Genomic DNA, 21,244 nt, shown 5'->3' on the forward strand with positions numbered 1-21,244 from the left:
GCAACTCTACCAAGTTCACTCAACATTTTTCTGATAGTGATTATGATATGTATATAATATTCAGATGATATATATCATATATATTTGCAAATGATATATATCACATATAATGTAATATCATATGCAAATATGGAGAGTTGCATTTCTTTGGTTCTTTCTGATTTGATGCCTTTTATATCTTGTTTTTATGTACCATTCCTCCTAGGGCTTCCAGCACAATATTAAATAGAAGTGTTAGGAAAAGGATCCTTGTTTTTTTTTGTTTTTGTTTTTGTTTTTTGAGCACCACAGATTGAACTCACGACCTCATGTTTACCAGGCAAGAGGTTTGAGCTGCTGAGCTAAATCCCCAGCCCAGGATCTTTGTCTTGTTCATAATCTTAGAGGAAAAATGAGGAAGCTTTCACTATTGAGTATAATATTAGCATGGGCTTTTATATACAACCTTTATTAGGTTAGGGTATTTTCAAAATACATTACAAAAATACAATAGTCAAAACAGATAGGCATATAGACTAGTGGAGCAGAATGGAGAACACAGAGAAAAGACCATCTATATACAATTAACTGATTTTATTGATTTTTTTGAGTTTTTAATATTTGAATGTTTATAAAAAAGCATCAAAATTTTCAACTGCTGTGTTCACTGCTATGTGACCCAAAACCCATGACAGTGCTGGATCACATAGCAGTGATTGGTTTTTGGTGTACAAAGTCTAAAAAAGAACGTAAAAAATAAATTCCCATTTGAACTTCAATGAAAATTAAAAAACCCCTTTATTTCGATTATCACCCTAAAGCAGATGGCATTTATGACACCAGCATGCTCCATACACATATATTGTTAACACTGACAGCACATATCTTTTTCTTTCCTGGCCTTTTTGTAGGACATATTGACATCTCAAGCAGTCTTGTTGTTTTGTCAGGAGGGTCTTATTGTATTATACAATGTGCCTTTAACAGGAACATAAAATATCAAAAAATAAATTAGAGGGGAGACAGCTAGTGTGGAGACTACTACATACCTCTGGGCTTGCTATCATGAGCAGCACTTTAATAAAGATTGTGGAGATCAAAGCTGAGATGGCTTGGACTCAGAGGAACAAGGCCACAGCACATCACTTAGAGCCGCTTAAGGCTCACCCTGCTAAGCTTCATAGAGAACTCATTACACCAAAAGGTAGCGGTGGGCCAGAAGAAGGTTTTGGTATGTCCAGGGCAGGTGATGCTTGAATTGGTTTTGTGGGCTTTCCGTCTGTGGGGAAGTCAACGCTGCTGAGTAACCTGGCAGGAGTATGTTCTGAGACAGCAGCCTGTGATTTCACTACTCTGATGATTATGCCTGCTGTCATCAGGTGCAGAGGTGCCAAGATCCAGCTCCGAGGTCTCCCAGGTATCACTGAAGTTGCCAAGGATTGGAAAAGTAGAGGTCGTCAAGTCATTGCAGTGACCCATACTTGTAATCTGATCCTAACCATTCTGAATGTCTTGAAACCCTTGGGACCCAAGAAGATAATTGAAAACAAGCTGAAAGACTTCGGCATTTTCTTGAATAGCAAACCTCTTAACATTGGCTTTAGGAAGAAAGACAGGGAGGCATTAATCTCACAGCTACTTGCCCTCTGAGTAAGCTGCATGCTGAAACTGTCAAGAGTATTCTGGTTGAGTACAAAATTCAAAATGCTGAAATAACTTTGCATACTGATGCCTCAGCTGATGACCTCATTGACGTAGTGGAAGGAAACAGTGTATATCCCTGTACTGTGTATTAAACACGATTGACTAGATTTCCAATGAGAAATTGGACATCATTGATAAGGTGCCACACTGTGTACCTATCTCTGCCCATCACTACTGGAATTTTGACTTGTTGAGATCTGGGACCATATGAAAGCAGTGAGAATCTGCACCAAACCCAAAGGGCAGTTATCAGACTACACATATCCTGTGGTGCTGCCTTACCCCAGGATCGCAGTGGAGAATTTCTGCCATTCACAAAAATCTTATCAAAGAATTTAAACATGCTCTGGTCTGGAGTCACTCTGTGAAACACAATCCTCAGAAAGTGGGAAAGACCATACATTGGAGGATGAGGATGTCACTCAAACTGTGAAGAAGTGAAACCTTCCCCTTCCTCCGTCTGCCAGGACAGTCACGGTGCTCTCCCCATGACCAAACACCCTACTCAATTCCTGCCATTTTTGACAGCCACTGGGTCAGGATACAGTGGTGGGAAATGGACGCACCCAAACTGGAACTTAATTTATCTTACTATGGTGTCACCTTCCATGTTGAGCTGCATAAAATTCCCAGTAGACCTGTTCTCTATGCACAGTTTATGTGTCCTTGTCAGGATGGGCTGAATGGGCAATGTACAGAGCTGCAGAAAGTGTATTTTGTAGCTTGGTTTTGAATGTGAAATGGATAAAAACGTGACTTGTAAATTTGTAATATGGATTGTGCATTTAGAAAAGACACCAATATTTTCACATCAATTGTGTACTTACAAAACCTAAAAGATAACATCAGAAGTAAATTCCTGTAGCTCTATAGTGAAAATACCAGTAAGACTCTACTATAAAAATAAGCTTTTCTTCAACTGTCATATTCAAGGCAGTCTTCACACATGACAACTGCATGGTCCATGCACGTGTCTCACACTGGCAGCATGAGTGCTTAGCTTTCCTTTTCTATGTGGCATTCTTGTCACCCTTTGTCTCTTCCTTTTTGTCAGGAGCTTCCTACTATATCATACAGTGTACACTTACTAGGGAAATAAGATGTCAATAAAATGAAATGTCAAATATGTAATGCATGCTTAAAATAGGCATCATTTCCACACTACCTATTTACTTGCTTACAAAGCCTGAAAGATAACATCAAAAATCAAAACCTATATGAACTACAGTGTAAACACAAACAAAAAGCTACCACACAAATAAGGTTGGCTTCGACTGTCACACCCACAGCAGTTTTTACACATGACCGCTGCATGTTCCATACACCAGTATTGCTTACATTGATAGCATGTGTGTTTTATTTTCCTGTACTTTCTTATAGGCTCATTTGACATCTGTAAGGAATAGCATGAGGCAGGGACCAACTGTGATCACCAGGCTTGTGGAAAGGCAACACGGCGTGGAATTTTTTGTGCCTGGGTACAGGCAGAGGGTGAAAAGACTATTTATAGGGAGCAAAGAGAAGCAAGGCTTTTTAAAAATAGGACTTGAAAGAAGGCAAGGGACATTAAGTAGGAAGACCTTAGTAAACAGTAGTGGTCAAAGTTCTCTGCATGTTTAGTGTCTCAGAGGGTAAAGGCCTTGAGACATCCAGTGTGAATGCTTGCATGTCTTTAGATGTAGTCCGTATTTCATCTTATCTTTTTTATGACACCCTGTGTTTGCCATGAACACCTGTGCTGAGTTAAGAATAAATGCCTCTGCTGGCAAACAGGGTAGAGTTTGGGAAAGTTGTGTCTGAAATAAGCCTTACATTTCTGTCTTTTTGTTTTCATAAACAAAAAGGAAAGAGAAGAAGAAGAAAGAGAGATGGGCATCATTTCTTGTGACTGCTTCTTGTGTGACACATGGGCTGAGTGGACAATCTAGTGGGAAGGAAATCTTTGGGGAACTGTATCATATTGGGGTGAAGAGAAGAGCTACCAATTAATGATTGTTTGGATGCAGTCTTGTAAGAATTGTGACAGAAGTCTGAAAAGGCAGGGTCTGAACAAGAGAAGAAGCGTTGGGGATACAGACCAATGGTCCTGCTAAGGCAAGGAGCCATGAGGCCCATATGAAGGATTTATATGAGGGGCTGCAGAGAAGGCTGTGCTATGTGTGCAGTGGGGGTGGTTGGGCAGAAGGAGAGCAAACCAAGGGCAAGGACCTGGTAGGAGTAGAGGATAATCAACTGATTTTAGGTAAGAATTCCAGGAATATACAGTGAAGGAAGGACAGTCTCTTCAACAAATGATATGGGGAACCTGGAAATCCACATGCAAAAGAGTGAAATTGGACTTTTACACCGTAAATGCAAATCAACTGAAAATGGATGAAAGAATTAAAAATGAGATCTGGAACTATAAATTTCATAGAAGAAAATAAGGAAAATTCTTGGTCTTGGCCATTATTGTAGAAAATTGCAGCAGCATAAGGGGGTCTCAAAAAATTAAAGTTAGAATTACTTGTGGTACAGCAGTCCTACTTCTAAGCTGTCCAAACCTATTGAATTCAGGACACTCCCATGTGGATTATAGCACTATTCACAGAAGCCAAGAGGTAGAAAAATCTAGATGTCCACCAATAGATGAATAAAGAAATACGGCAATGTGGTATATTATGTAAATAAATAATAACATATAATGTATAAAGGGTATATTAACCAGTCTTAAAAATGAAGCAAATTCTGATGCATGCTATAACATGAATGAAACTTGAGTACATCAAGCTAAATGAAATAAGACATCTAGGAAAAGACACATACCATATATTTGTATTTTTATGATGTCTTAGTCCTTTTTTAAGAAGCTACATCATTGAGACAGTTAGCTATCATAAACTAGGGAGTTAAACTGACCAGAATAGAGGTTCATTTAGTTCGTGACTCTGGAGTGACTCATGAAGTCCAAATCGTGACCCTGGTATCCTGTGAGGATCTTCCTCCTTCCTGCACCTTAAATTAACAGAAGGGATCCCTTGATAAGGCAGAGCAATCTTCTTGTGGGGTCTTTAATCCTCTTCTAATTGCCTCCCAGAGACCCTACATTTTGACTTCCTTGTTTCCCAAGGACCACACCTCCAAATACCATTAACAGGTTACTTTGGGGGTTGAGTTTACAATACATGAAATTTTGGGGACACATAGAAACCATAGTGTAAAATATATTTGGATAATTCTAAGTGTAAAAAATTACAGTAATCAAAACCATACAGATTAGAATCATAAGAAGTAGATTTGTGATAAGGGTAAGGGGGGTAAGGAAAATAGAGGGTTATTAATTGATGGGTACGAAGTCTCAGGAAAGCAAGGTGAATAAACTCTGGAGACCTGATGTACAACATTGTACCTAAGTCTACAGTTCTATATTGTACATATAAAATTTTGTTAGAGGATAGAGTTTATGTAGAGTGCTCAAACCACAATTAAGTTAAATTAAAAATACTAAAATAGCTTGTTTTGAAGAAAAATAGTGGAAAATAGCATTGAGTGACTCCTGCTCCTCTTGTCTGAATATCTGAGGGTTGGAAATGTGGAGATCTTGGACTGACGACATCTTATTTTGAATGTCCAGTTGATTGAAGATAACAACTCTGAGCCACCACGGCATCCTCCTACCTACAAAGGGGAAAATAAGAACCAGAGGCCCCAGCTACTCCGTGGAGATCTGTTCCTGACAGCTTTATCCCAGAACAATAAACTGACACTGGATAGTCTGCAATCACCAGCCAGTTATTCTTTCTCTCCTGCCTCAGTTAGCTCATCAAAGCCTAGCAATGAGGTGGGGTCTGTGGAAGTGGAGGTTCTTGCTGGACAACCTTGGAGACCCTAAATGCATTCCAGTTCTCCAGGTTCTGAACTGTTGCTCTGTTTGCATATTTTTGAAGTTTTTAAAGAAAGGTTACAATAATTTCCTTTGCTTACAGATGACATGGGTTGTGTTTATGCTGGTGGTCTTCAGTGCTAGGATAACTACTTTCCCAAGCAGCTGCCTGCACTCATAGTTTTGTTGGGAAAGAAGGGCAGACTGCTGAAGAATGTCTGCCTTGAACTACAGTCCCCTCTCCTCAAGGCTTATTTAAGCTTTTATCTCATCCTGTTGACTGCTGGAGACATGGAAGTGAAAGGACAGAGTCCTGCCCTCCAAGAACACCTATTTGCTAGAGATAGGCTGCCTTACTGACTTGTGGGATACAGTTGTAGGTAGGGAGTAGGACATCTTGGTTGTACACATACATCTGGTATTTATTGTACAGTAAGCTTAAATCAATCTCTGAAGGGGTTAGTTTTTACCTGCTATGTAAAATGGGTAAAACATGTAGAAGAATGTGCTATCAATCCCGCAGAACCCTTACAAGGGGCATAAATCAGCTTTAAAAATATCTGGGGATGGGAACAGAGGAACTCAGGTGCTGATATTTATCAATGTCCTCTTTGCTGCTTCCAGTGAACAAAGTGCAATTGCTTTGGTGCTGCACTTAGAGAAGCTGAATCTTAGATTTGTTCATTTTTCAGCATATAATCAGAGTTCCTCCAGCATCCTAAGAGCATTCTCAACACTCGCTCAGCTCTGTCACACTTCAACATAAAGGTGAAGCTGGGCAGTGTAGACTGGTGGGCTAGCTGTCTAGACAGAGTCCTCCCAGGAGCCATGGGCTACTCTGGCATAGACTGAGACTGCCACGTGGATGGCAGCCACGAGCTATGTGGGAAAGGCACCTTGCTGTACAGAGTGAGTCCTGTCCTGTAAGTGCTTTAAGTCCTGGGGGAGCTTGAGTTTTGTTTTGCTGTCCTCTCCCTGCCTGGATATAGCAGTATTAGAGCTGGAACTGGGGCTGGAGGGTCAAAGGGTGAGTAGTTCCCCTGAAGATGGTTCAGTGTGACAGAATTAAGACAGACACCTTGAGGAGTGGTGGCTTTCAGGCCACAAGGCCCAGGAGGCAGAGTTAGCTGTCTCTTCCCAGTACACAGTTCTTCATCCATTGGAGCCCAGAACTTCGGGCTTTATGTCCCTCTACAATTCTTCTCTCTTAGCCCTTTCTCTTTCTTCTCCATTCCTTTTTCCTCCTTTTTCTCCCTTTTTTCCCCACTTTCTTTAACCCACCTTGTCACTGGTACTCTCAACTTCTTCGGGTCAACTTGTTCCTAGCATGAATACCTCTTCCCATATCATTCATTACAATCAAATTTCCCTCACATTCTTGTCCACAGTAATAATAACTACGGTGAAATCCTCACCTGATATTTCCAACATCTGTGTCTCCCTTGGTTATCTTTTCTTTTGGGAACTGTTAGCATTTTTCTGTTCTTCATTCATTCCATAATTGGTACATTGTAAGTATCATATTGTGGAAGCTCAGATTTTTATGGAGAGTGCTGATTGTTTTTATTTTAGCTGATAAACTCTTGCTGTGTTTTGAGCACCAATGCAAACCTCTGCTGAGTTCTTTCATCACTAGCTAGATAGTTCTGATCCTGCTGTGTGAATATATAGTTCATCAGTCAGCCAGAGGTTTGATAGAATACGTATACAGGACTCAGAGCTCCTCATCTTTGACCGAGTACTTTCTAAAGTAATCCCTTTACTTTCTAGCACCTGCAGTTTCCCTGAGCTTTATTTTCTGGTTCTTCAAGTTGAAAAAACTATAGCTTTTCTAAGAGAGCTTTAGTCTCCGCACACAATGCTCACGTGTTTGTGTAAGATGACTCTGAATTACCTTCAAGTTCAAAGCCTTGAACCTACTTTATAGCTGGGTAGCTTTCCATTGTATGAAAATACCATGTCTTTCTTATCCATTCTGTGATTGATGGGAAAGTTACCTTTGCTGTTTTCTGGTCTCCTGTCCCCTGGAGCAATTATTTTCTTTCTTTTGATTTTCAGTCTATGAATTTCCTTTTGAGTTTCTTGCATACAGTATATTGATGGATCTTGTTTCTTGATCCACTCTCCCTGAGTTTCTTTTTATTGGTGAATTGAGGCCATCTACATTAATGGTTATAACCAGCATGCATTGGGGCATCTCTGCCATGCTATCCTCCTGCTGTTGGTGCTCCACTGTTACCCTTCAATCTATTGCCTGTCCTGTTTGATGATCCCTCTCTGCTGTTGTCCCTGGAACTGTGGTTATCTTTATCTCTCTCTTGAATATCCCTCAACACTCTCTGTAGGGTTGGTTTGGTGGTCATGAATTCCTTCAGTTCTTTATCATGGAAGTATCTTATTTTTCCATCAATTTTAAATGACAGTTTTGCAGGGTACCACAACCTGGGTTGGAAGCTGTTTTCTTTCAGGATTTGAAACACTTCACTCCAAACTCTTCTATACTTGATGGTTTGTGTTGGCAAGTCTGCTGTGATTCTGATTGGTTTTCCAATGTTTCTTTTCTCTAACAGCTTTTAATATTCTGTCCTTGTACTGAATTTCTGGGATCTTGATTAGGCAGTATCTTTATACAATGGAAAGGTATCATCTCTATAGAAGGATAACCTTGAGGCCTTTGTAGTTAAATGGATGCAACTGGAGATCGTGCTCATGAGTGAAATGGTCTGGATTTATGTGTGTGAGCATTTGTTGTATCCCTGGAATAAAAAACCTGAAGGAGTTACTGTAATCCAAAATGTACAACAGAAACTGTGAAGGTGAAAGGGAAGGAAAGGTCTAAAAAGAGAAGATGGTAGACATTATTAACTTCCTATTATCTTGTTTTGAAGTCCTGTATTGCTTTCATTGTTTTGTTTTGATTGACTTTATTCTGTTTCATTTTGTTTGGTTTTATTCTCTTTAAAATAAAATTAATAAAATAAAGAAACTACAAAGATTAAAAATGCTAAGTTGTGGTACTGTTAGGTACCACTCCTAGAAATAACAAATACTCTTTGGGTGTTGGTTTTACTATTGCTGTACATTTCACAACAGATATAAACTCAGAGCGTGACAGGAATTCTGGTAAGAATGCTAGCTCAACCTGGGATGCAGGGGCATATAAAATGCTCCCTAAAAGTCTCATGTGTAGAAGGTGATTGGATCATGGGGATGCTGTACTTCACAGTGAATTCATCCTTGGATGAGACTGGAAGATGGAGGTGCTGTTAGGAAGTAGGTCCTGACTGGAGGCAGGTCTCTGGAGGGGTGACCAGGAAAGGTGGGTTCTTGTTCCCAGCTCCTCCCTAGTTTCTCTGTTTCCTGGAAGCTGTGGTTGAGCACCTTTTCCTCTGCCCTGCCCCTCTGTCACGCTGCATCTAACTTAGCCCATGGGCTGAAACCTGACCTCCTTTCAGTTGTGGGTGTTAGATATTTTGTTCCAAGAATGAGAAAGTGACTAAGACAGGATGTCAAGGAAGACTTCATGGAGGCTGTGAACTCTGAGTCAAATCTAAAAAACAAGTAACTAGCATCCAGGTCAGAGAGGAGAGGAGTCCCAAACAGGAGGAACTATATTGAGTAAAGGCTCAGAAGTAAGAAACAGCTGCTGTGTGGAGGGAGGTACTCATACCCTGCCGCAGGGGATGGAGATGTGGGAGCAATAGTTAAGAAGTAAATTCATCCCCCATGTCCAAAAATATGCTCAGCATATATTGGGAGACAGTTTCATGTACAGCCAAGCAGTGGTCAGCTGGAGAGACAGAGGCACGCACACATGCACATATATGTGTGCCTTACCTTGCAGCCTACATGTGAGAGAGATGCTGGGCAGGAAATGAGCCCGAGCCCAAGGTACTTATGGACATTCCCTTCCCGGGATTCAGGGCAGAGGTGGAGATGTGGGCTGGGTGGTCACTCTGGCCTCCTGTGAGCTCCAGACCCGCAGCTTGCATAACTTCTTTTCAAAGATAGGAGCTTTCAAAAGCATACTTGACAAGCTTAGTCAAACAGGAAGTTGAGAGCTGATAGTGTGGGAAGAAGGCAAGGTTTGGGACTCATTGCCTGGGTCTTTTCCTGCCTTCCGTTTCCTCCCTCATACTGACTCTGGTCTACCCTCAACTCTTAGAGCTCCTGGCATGCAGGCTTGGGAGGAGGTATGCTCCTCTACACCAGATGTTTCTGGGGAGGATTTGTGGGTTTCTCCTTCATCTCTGCTTCTTTGTATGTGGATGAAACATTTCCAAAGTGTCAGCTGGGGACTTTCTTTTCTTTGGGGATTTTTGTTTTATTGTTTTATTTCAGTTTTGGATTTTTTGAGACAGAGTCTCAACATGCACTATGGGTTGGCCTTGAATTTGCTTTGTAGCTCAGGTTGACAAAGAACTTGGCAGTCCTCCTGCCTCAGTGTCCTGAGTGCTGGGACTGTAGGACTACATCACAATGTTTGTTTATTTTTTAAAATATTTGTTGTTGGATCTCTTCTTTTACATTTTTTGCTAGAAGCATCTACTGATTTACAAATTTGGGATCTTTCTAATCCTCCTGATACCTCTCTAGAGTAATTTGCTCAGTTCAGTTGAGCTGAATTTCACATTCATTGCCTACTTTTGAGGTGCCAGAGCCCTGTCTTGTCCCGTCCTGTCCTGTCCCATCCTGTCCTGTCCTGTCCTGTCCTGTCCTGTCCTGTCCTGTTCTGTCCTAGACTTGGAAAATCACTCTATGGATAGGTATGTGTGTGTGCATGCATGCATGAAAGCATCTGTGTGTGTATGGTGAGTTACTAGATATTAAAACATAGTAGATCTACTGTTTTCCTTCATACTTCATAGAAATATTCACACTAGCCATTTCTCTATTAATGAACATTTAGAATATTTTTGAGTCTGTGATATTCATCCAGTGCTGCTGTTGTAGCATGTCTGCCTGTGTCTATATGCCCTTTGCACAGGTCTTTATGTGGGTCAGTGACTCCAAGGACCCCATAGTGAGAAAAAGACCAATGTTATGGGTTATGTCTAGATGTCCCCTCAAAGTCTCATGTGGTCAGAAGTGGGGCTTTCTTCAGCGGTGGCTGGATCTAGATGTTTGATGCTGAGATTAAGGCTGTCTGATTACTAAATTAGTCCACTGATGGGTTTAGCATGGTTCTGGTTGTGAATGCTACTCACCCTAGTGGAAGGTATCCTAGGTAGAATATAAGGGACAGAAAGAATCTGCTTTGCTACTTCTCACCTACTGCTTGTTGCCTTCTGCTTGCCATGAACTCTTTCTACTCTGTGACACCCCTCTGTGTGCCACCCTGCATTGGATCCAATCAGCTATGGCCTGAAACCTCTACAAACTGTGAGCAAAATAAATCTTCCCTCCTCTAACTTTAGTTGTTAAGCATTTTGTCTCAGCAGTGAGAAAAGTAAACAAAACAGGAAGCCAAAGGCTAGTCATCCTCTTTAGCAATTGCACCAGCTGCACTCTTGTTGACTATCACAACCCACTCACCAAAATTCTTCTCAAAGCTTGATCTTCTTGAATATTTAAAATGTGGTCAGTAGAATTCTGTACTTATTCACTTACCTCTTTTACCAGATCCTGAAATCCTCAAGTTAGAGACTCTCCCTGCCTTGCCCAACTTTAGACTTCCATGGTATTCCTCTATTAATTTAGACAGTTTACATTCTCATTTTGCTGATTACTCTTAAAGTTTTAATATATGCCTTTAATGCTTAAGATTAATCATCCTATCCCCATCTTCTGTGCCTCAGTTATTTTCATTGTCTGATAATTTAGTTCCAAATTATTTTTTGTCCCAATATGAGCCATTATTGTTATCATTTAAGAGAAATGACATTTGCTTAACTTTGCATGTTTTCTTTGTTCTCAATTAGCTTTTATATGTGAGATCTTTTTGGAATCATCTATCCTCTTCTTGGTCCTTTGGCAGAGGTATGTGTGATCACCTCAACTCTTTTTCTGAAATACCTCTTGTTTTCATTCTCGACAGAGAGTTGGTTTAATCTGAGTTCAGAACTCTATTATTTTCCCGGAGGATGCTGTCCATGTTACCGCCTTCTGGCTGCCACATTGTGTGTGAAGAGGCTGGCTTGTTGTTCTGATACCAGCAGTCTTTTTCCTGCAGTATTTTTGAATTGTTTTTGTATTCCACAGTTTTGTTATGATGTGTCTACATGTAAATTTATTTTTTACTTATCTTGTGTGGATTTCCTCTGATCCTGAATTGAATTATTCATGTGTTTTGTCATTTTTGAAAAATTGTTAGTCATTGTTTCTTCAAACATTGCTGCCCTAAAGTCCTTTTTCAGGGACACCAACTAGGATTATTAGATCTTCTCATTCCATCCTCCAAGGAGCTTAATATCTCCTTCATTTTTCACCTCTCCATCTTCATGCTGCACAGTAAGTACTTTCTATGGATCTGGCATCCAACTCACAAATTCTCTGTTCAACTACTTAACCAATTTAATTAAAAGTTAAACTGTGGTGATTTAAATTTTTATCTTAAGAGATTTTATTTATTTTCCCAAGAGGGCCTGATCATTTTTAATAACCTTTGTGCCTTACTTGAGTTTTCAGTTTCCTGTTTGGCTTCATTAAATATTTAAAATTTATTTCATATATTATATATTATATCCAATCATCCCATGATCTTGATCTTTCTGGATGCAATTCTACTATTAGCTACTTGTGATGATTTCTAGTCATTGTTTCTACTGTGCCTTATTATTATTATCATGAAGTCTATTTGATTGCTGTAAACCTATAGGGAACATAAGGGACCTGAGTTGATGGTATGTGTGATCTTCTAGAGAGCATTTGCTTTTATTTTCCCCCAGTGTTACGGAGACCACCTGCCTGGAAATTCTTTAATTTCTCGATGTGGGGATTCTTGATCCTGGACTGAGCAGGATTCAAATTATAAATCTGAAAGCCAGATCTGCAGAGTACAAGACTTTGGCTATGAATTTTGAGTGGAGTCTTTGTTGTATTTTTTTTCCTTTTTGCCACTTGCACAGGTGTGTAAGATGTTACCACATTTCTCTTTGTTGTGGGAAGACTTTTCCTAGCCTATCCTTTTGCTAAGGGTGTAGCCCTTCAAGGACCTGTGATTCAGTGTCAGCCATGGGACAGGATGGAGATCAGATGCCTACCCAATGACCTCGTGTTTTCTGTTGCCGAGGAGCCTGAGAGTCTAATGTCCTGGTGTCAGCAATGCCTGGGAGCTACCCTGGTTTAACACTCATCCTCCAGGCTGGATTCCTGACTCCTCACCTCTAATGTTTAGAGATTCCTTATTTTATTTATTCCACGTCCAGCTCTGCACTTCAAAACATGTTTGATGTATTTCATTCAGCACTCATTAGTTTTAAAAAAAAAAAAAAGAATACGAAATCCATAATATCCTAAGGAGCAGAAGTCTTTATCAGGATTTTGAAGTAGAATTCAAGGCTAACTAAGTATGCCATGGCCTAGCACTCTACTCTCTGTGTCTTTAATTGCTTTGTACTGCTGATAGTTTAGCTTTGCAGATTTCTTACCCTTGGTACCATATCCTAGCCCTAAACCATATCCTGTGGCTTGCCTAGGATATGGTACCAAGTATAAGAAATTTACCAAGTGCGAGAAATTGCAATGCCTGTCTATTTCAGGGCTCTATGTCTCCATATTTAGCACTGGATACCAAGGAGCCCGTATCCTTTCCCAAGGTGCCGGAGAGGACATAACCCCTTATTACACACGTCGATTTGGTCTGCCCGTTTAACAAGCTCCTTTCCTGTCTGTGTGCCTCCTCAGGCTCTGAGACATGATCCTTGTCCTCTGGGTTCTGATATTTTTCTGCGAAGCCTGCCCTATCTTCTTCTTATGCCAGCACCCAGTATACCACTACTGGGGGCATTACATTAGAGGCTTATTCTTGGGATTGTCCTCAGGACTGATCAAGGAAAGATACCTGTTTATTTTCTACTCATCACTGAGACCTTATAAAAAAGGAGCTTACCTGAAAACATAATAATAGTAACTGCTAGCATTTGTTGAGCTCCTACAGCGTATTACGTGATTTTCATTGAGACCTCTTATGACAGAGAAAGATTGATTTATAGGCTATGATATAGGTTGGAGTTAGACCTGGCTAAGGGGAACACTGAGCTGGGTTCTGGGTGTGGCAGGGCCACAAGTATCCTGGGCTTGGAATGCGAATTCACTACAGGCAAGAGAAGAAGATAGATCTTCCTCATTCATCCAGTCAACAAACTTCTTGAGCATACTGAATGCCAGATATTGTGCTGGCTGCTGGGGACACAGATAAAAATGATGTGTGGCTCCTGCCCTGAGGGAGCTTAGCAGAATTTGGCATGAAGTAAATTCCTACATACCATCCAAGATCATCTACCCTAGTCCCTCACTGGATAGACGAAGTCGCTGTGGCCCACAGAGGGGAGGGAACCAGCTCAGCATTGCACAGAATCTCATTACAAAGATGTGAGGGTGGCCACGAAAGATGCGGGAGGCCTTGCATGTCTTCTGTCTCCTGGAAATCACCTGTCCTCACGTGACCTGAGATGCCACAAGACCTGGGATTAGCAGTAGATTCTACTCCTTCAGGGTTTTGCGGTTGGTACCACTATGGCTCTCATTGGGCTGGGCTGGGGTAGGGGGTCCCTTTAACTTCTTCTCCTCTATCTTTTTCGGGAAGCACTGCCTGCTGAACAGGCTCTTCTATGGCCCAGGCTACGGAAGGGAGAGGCCAGTCCCACAGGACTTAGAAGTCCTTATCAGGCTCCAGCTGTGACTGCCTTGGGCTTGCTGGGAGGCGCTGGGGCTAGAGTGAAGCTCAGGACAGGCTGACACGACACAGTGGAGATAATTTCAGTCTGCAGCCTCCAGACTGAAGGAGAAATATAAACACCGGCCACTGAGCCAGCAGCCTTGGGCTGATGGACTAAGCAGTGGCACCCTGCTGGTCAGTCTCTTCACAGAGCCTACTTCAAGGGAGGTAGGCCTGGTGCTCCTGACCTGGTCCTTCCACGTAGGTGAAGCAGTGGCTGGTTTGACTGCCAAAATTCCTGCAGGCTGGTCTCTCTCCTTCAACCTGAGTGGTGAGTTTGACCTGACCAATACATGAAGAAGTGAATAGTGGTGAGACCAGCTGAGACCAGACAGCTCCTTCAATCCCAGCTCCATCTGACCAGTACCCATTGAGTACCCTTTAGCAAGTCACTTAATTTCTCTGCACCTCAGTTTCCTCCTCTGTAAGATGGGCCTCATTGCTGGTTTGGGTGGTGCATAGTTGTGGTCCCATGACTCTGGGAGGCTGAGACAGAACAATTCCAAGGTCAAGCTCAGGCTGGCCAACTTAGAGGCTTAGCGAGACCTTGTCTCAGAATAAAACAAGGGGGACGATAAGGGTATAGTTTAGTGTGCAGGTTGGAGATGTTTTTAGAAGCAGCCTCATAGCAGTATTTGATCTCTGCTCATTTCACAAGCATTTATAGAGCAGCACCTGAGGCAACACTGCAGGCACTAGGGTATGGTTGTGATCTAAACTCAAGGCTGTCCATTTACACACAGCCGGGATGAATCTTCCCTGAGATAGTGTGGCCAGAATGCTGGGCACTGGCCTTGGCACCAAGACAATGCCCAAGAAGTAGGCTGGCTGGCTGTGGTGCTTGTCATCATGCGTTAGTGTGAGCCAGTGCAGCCCACCCCTCTCATCCCCTCAAGTGATGTAACCTTTAGCACTTAAGTGTCCTCTCCCACTGGACACCTCCCCAGATTTCCTGAACCTAGATTACCCACCCTCCATCTGATTTACCATTACCTTCGATTACCTCAAACGGCCTGTGTGTCCTCAAGACGAGGCTAGGTCTTGTTCTATCTTGGTCCCCCAGGGCCTCGCAGGTTGTAAGTGCTCTTTAAATGTTTGTTGAGTGAATAAATATGAGTCCTAAAATAACCCTTAGACACAGGGCACTGAGGATTACGAAAGTCAAAGAAAGGAACTTCCTAGTTTGTGACTGAGGGTGACTTAATGGGAAGGCACAGGACAGCAGTGTAGATTTCCACGTGTGGCACAGGATCACAATTGCTGACTTAGAGTACTTAGAGTGCCTGGAGGTCGTTAGGATGCTTAGGTAGATTTAATCTTTAGCCAACCCTGCAAAGTTAAAAGAATTGTTTTTCCCATTTTGCAGATGAAGAAATGGAGGCTCAGACTAGTTAAGTATCTTGCCCATGGTCTCCCATCTGGTAAAAGTGCTGAACTCAGAACTTGAACCTTCAGCATTTCCAGAGCCAATGCTCTTGGTCCCCACACTCTGACCTCTCCTGCCTGGGTGTGCGGCCATGTGGCAGGTGGACACACCTGTGTGTGGCAGGGGGCGATGTGTTCTGAGCAGCTCCTGCTGTGCGATGCAGGCTCTGGTTCTGGATAGGCCCTTGACCTGGGGAGGGGGTGGGCAGAAAGGAATGTGCTGTTGTGTTAGGTTCATGAGACAGGAAAACGTAGGCTAGAAGCATTAGCTGTCATGAAAACCTTGAATGATGACCTGTGTGATCTACAAAGCCATCTGCAGAGCTCTGGGAGACCTAGTAAGTGAGAGCGGGCAGTGTGGGCACTGCTGCAGGTCTGGGAGGTCACAGACACCACACTTGGCATGGCATACCAGCTGACTAGTTTAGCATATGGGGGTCATGTATCTTCGGAGACTCCCATAGCACACTGAGAAGTACAGAGCTTTTTGCAATGTTTCAAACTCTTGATTTGGTCCCCCAACCTTTTTTATCCCTGGGCAAAATGGTTCCTAGGAATTTTGTCAAGGAGGAGGAGGAGCTCATGTCTCTGTGGATGCATCTGTCAGGGGCACACCTGTGTACTGGCACTTCTCATGAACCTCGTCGGAGCCTAGGCTTGTGCTGGGCATCAGGATAAAATGGAAAATGAGACCCAGGCCCTGCCTGGTAGGAGAGTTAGACTAGAAAGCAACGATGGGGTGGGTTGTGAGGGCTCTTCTGGAACAGTGGGCAGCTCCTAATGCAGCCTAGGCCCATGCAGATGGGGAAGGCTTCCTGGAGGTGGTGACAAACAGGCTGAAGATGAAGGATGCATTTAAATAATTAAGGAAACAAAGTGGGGAGGATGCTTTAATGAATAGTAGGTAGTATAAATACCTGGCAGGAAGTGAGAGTCTCAGCCATCAAAGAAATACGAAATAGTTTGATTTAGATAGGGAATCATTTGCATGTACACACGCACACGTGAGAGTGTGTGAGAGAGAATGTGTGTGTATGCATTTGAACACTGAGGGAGGTGGTGACTGAAAGGTTGCATTAAAAATGTTATTTACATGTTTTCATTGAAACAGTTTTATGAAATACAGAGCATGAGAAACGTTTAGTTATTCACATTTTAGTATGAAAAATGGATACTGTTTTCTTGAAAAATCATGGTCCCTTGAATGAGAGCACACACTGAAAGACGGGCAGGCCACCCTGCCCAGAACTTGTCAGGCTCCCAGCCCTGTCCCATTCCATGCAACTCTCAAAATGCTCCTGGGTCCTATACAGGTTTTCAGCCTAAGTCCCACTGAGCTCTAACAATCTTGTTGTTTGCCTTGCCCTGCAGGAAGCTGAGAAACCTGATACTTGCTCCACTACCCCCCTGCTGGCCCCACGGAGAGGAAAGGACCCTTCTGGCACAGAGGCTTGACTTAGGGAGGCTCAGGGCTTGGGCCAGACCACTGAGCCCAGTTCCCAGCTGTGGTGCCTTTTCCTTGACAGATGAAGGCCACCCCTTTAGAGGAGTTTCAACAGTGCAAGTCTGTGGGCTCCATGTGGGGTGGCAGGGGAGGGTGGAGAGCACACAGGTGAGAGGAAGGCACAGGAGGGAAGGCCATTGTCTCAGTTGTGGGTGTCCTGTCTGCCAATGCCCTGGGGTGGGTGTTCAGTGGCTTTGGTACCTGACGGAGGGAGCTCCAGGCCTCCTGACTATTGGGCATTTGATTGCTAACTGGCCAACTTCCAAGGAGACCTAGCTTCCAGAAGGTTATGCTGGTGGATTGGCTGTGGGCATATTTCCAGAATGGAGACCTGGAGGTGGCAGGATCATAGTAAACCCTCTCCAAGGAGGTACACGTCGTATCAGGGTCAGATATGCCCCTGGGAGGGAGGCATCTCTCAGCTGAGCTGACCTTCTGAGGGGGCTAGGACTAGAGCCAGGGCCCCAGGGCAAGACCTGTGGGTAGCCTGACCCATGGCAGGCTGCTCGGCCAATTGGATGCATGGAAAACTTGCCAAGGGCCATACTGAGAAGGGAGGCTTCAGCCCATCCTCACCTTATACATAAGTCTTTGTTTCTAAGTGCCTGTCTGTTAGGGTTCACAGTCTAACTGGGTCACTGCAGTGCAGAGTGGACTTCTCCACTTTCCTATAGGATCCTGGAGAGGTTCAAATGCAGTAAAGCATGTGAAATCCCGAGCCAGGATGAGGTGCCCTGCAATCACATGCAAGTGGTAGCTGCTAGCGTTGTGGGGAGAACTGCAAAACTGCACTGGATTGTAGATGGTTGTCATCTGGGAGCCACTGCCCTGCACTGTGGGACATGAAAAGCCTGGGTTTTGGGGCCACCCTAGGTCCCTTTTCTTTTAAGTCCTCAGAGATGATTTAGACATGGGGGTCTATCAGCCCCTTCTTCACAATCTCCTACCCAGGAGGAACAGTGAAGAAAAGCAGAAAACACTGTAATATTTGTGTGGTTAGAAGCTGGTGCGGGTGTTCAGGGTCCTTCCAGACCACACTATCTGGGGGAAGCAGGAGCCATCAGGGACGGCTTGTTTTAAGAGGCGAACGTGGTTGGTGTAGCTCGTGTTAATGAAATGTTCTCGTACATCTGAGACTTACAGTGATCTGAGAATGGTAACCATACCTGTCAGGTGCTGGCAGACAACAAGTTGTGCTTGTTGTCTCAGAATAATTACTAGCAGTGCCCCCTTCACTATTTTATCAGTGTTCTTGTTTGGATGATAAATTATAAAGTCACCCTGATCTAGCAGGAAGGTGTGCTAGGAAATGCCTCTTCCTCCTTGACAGGGGCAGGCCACCGGGGTCTAGCTTGGGGTTTATGGGAGAGACATCCATGAGAGCTGCAGCACTTGGGTGCCTAGGCAACAAGACTCCAGGCCCCAGGTATTGGTGGGGAGCACTCTTAAGCTTGGTCCTGCATGGAGGACTGGGACCACAGGCACCCTTGCTGCATGGTCACCTGGGATATGGGGCAGAGCTGGGGGAAATTTTAGCTCAGAAAGATAGGAGACATTGATTTAGCTCAACTTTTTCACTTCCCTGATAATGATAATAATCATGACAATCTTTAATTAAGACCTAACCAAATGCCAGGTTTAGATATGTGCACGTGAAATATTTCAATGTAAAATATATGCTTTCTATCTATCTATCTATCTATCAATATTGTATATACATACACACTTTTTAAATTAATCCAGAGTCACTAGGCAGGACACAGAGGTGGGAAGGGACATTTTGAGTCATAGTGCTTTTAAGTGATCACTTTTGTGATCTTGAAGCCAGCATCCCTTGCAGTGTCCTGTCATGCGCGGCACATCAGATCTAGTATGCCACTCATGCAATCCTGAAGCCCAGGCTAGGCTGAAAGGTTAGGAAGAAGGGGAGGATGGGCTTGCCGGGGACCTTTCTTTCCCTGTTTGTCCCTTGCCCTTCTCAACCAGGCTTGCCAAAGTAAGGCCAAGCTCGAGGCCACATGAGGAGCTGCTAAGCTGTCTTTCATCCGGCCCCACAGTTATTTGTTCAGCATGCAGTGCAAATTTCCCTGTCTCGAGACATGGAATCTGGTACAGCTTTGCCTGGATCAATGTCCAACCCCTTTCAAGTTCTGGAGAAAGTTACTCCTCTCCAAAGTTCAGACCTGCCAGACTCAATAACTCCACAAAAATGCTTGGATGAAAATTGCTCCAAGCAATCCCAGCGGAAAGCCAGCACCTCACCCCTCGTTTAAAGTTATGATCCTTATCATAATTAATTCAATAAAGAAGTAATGTGCTTCAACCTAGGCAGAGAGAATAATTTTCTGTCCTGACTGGTATAAACTTTCAACTAGGGACTTTTAAACTCTGGGTCTGAGCTCTTGCAGCAAGTAATAAATTGCAGACCCCAGCAGGGCTGCAGAACCCTGGTTTAAACTGCAGTAAATAGTCCACTATCGAAGAGAGGAAGATTTGGATTTGGGTGGGCAGTTCCAATAAATAGCAGAGCGTTGTTTATAAATCCTGCATTCCTGCTGGCCTCTGCCTTGAGACAGGCAGTAGCGTTTGCTTGTTGAAAGCACTACAGCATTTGATCTTCGCACTTGGGGGACCTACCTTGAGTCTTTAATTTAAAATCCCTTTCCTCCTGTAATTGAAAGTTAGGATTATCCTGCTTTCTAAACAGACTAACACATTCTCAAGAGATACTGACTTGGAGACCAAGCCACCCCATCCCAGAGCTGCCTTTCCTGGTCTTCCTCAGAGGTCACAGTGATTAAAGTTAATTCTGGATTTGTTTTGAATACATTTCAGAGTAATGAAGCTCCTGAATTGCCCCTGCAGTACAATAAGCTCACAGAAATTACAAGTTTAGCAATCAGTCTCTGGGAATAAGTTAAAATAGAAAGAAAGTCAGTTTCAATCAAAACAGCTTTCGGATTGCATATTATAGGAAGGGATGAATTCAATCTTCATCGCTTTCTGAAAATAATTCCATGGTGGGGAGGCAGGGTTCTTTATAGTGAATAAATTTAGGACCATTCCAGTTTTTGGTTCCTAGTTAAGGTTTTAGACACTTCCTTTGTGAACTGACAATGACTACATATTGCAATACTCAAGACGACTTTTCTCTTTCATTCTGTGGGTGTGAAAACACTTGTGCTTTCTGCCCACGTTTCGCTCTGTGGTCTTTGCTCACACAGAGAGGCACAGTAAACCGGCTCTCTGCTGTCTTAGTCCTCTAAACTGTGCCAGGCTTACACAGCACTGCATCCAAGACAAATAACTGGTCCTGGAGAAGAGCTGAGGATACTGATGGATTTTATTCATCAGAACACACAAAGTACTCAGAAACCAGCGTAGATCCTTTCTGCAGCACAAGAAAATGTAAAAGGTTATCCTCTGCCCGAGAGCAGAGGGATAAGAGTTTTTTGAAACTTGGGTAGGGCAGGCAAGAAAGATGGGACTGCTGATCTGTACCCCAACTCTGGTTTCACCCCTTGTATCTTTTTTTTTCTTTGAACATGGATAAGTATACATAAATATATTGACAAATAAGAGTATTTTTGTGCCACATATCTTAATCTTTTAATACAGGTTTGTGAAGGAAATATATAACCTTCTGCTTATGTCTTGTCTGCCTTTATGTCACCTGTTTGAGGCACAAACTGTAAAAGCTGTAGCTGAGGCTACTTTGGCTTTTGACATCAGCAGACATTTCCGGGGATGGTGACTCTATGTCTTTGCCTTCTAGTTTTTTTTTTAAGTGAGAAAAACATCCTCTTTATGATTTATAATGCTGGAGAGCCAGTTTAAAAAGATAAAGAAATGCTCAATGATAAATAAATACTCCAGGATGCTGTTAGTTGCT

General features: G+C 42.9%; 1 pseudogene; it reads left to right on the forward strand.

The window, feature by feature from the left end:
• The first annotated feature begins 1,044 nt into the window (after positions 1–1,044).
• On the forward strand, positions 1,045–2,276 carry LOC100732776 (developmentally-regulated GTP-binding protein 1-like; annotated as a pseudogene).
• Positions 2,277–21,244: the final 18,968 nt, after the last annotated feature.

This window comes from Cavia porcellus, unplaced genomic scaffold, assembly GCF_034190915.1.
Source record: "Cavia porcellus strain 051 isolate PalLab524CR breed Dunkin Hartley unplaced genomic scaffold, mCavPor4.1 scaffold_5, whole genome shotgun sequence".
NCBI lineage: Eukaryota > Metazoa > Chordata > Mammalia > Rodentia > Caviidae > Cavia > Cavia porcellus.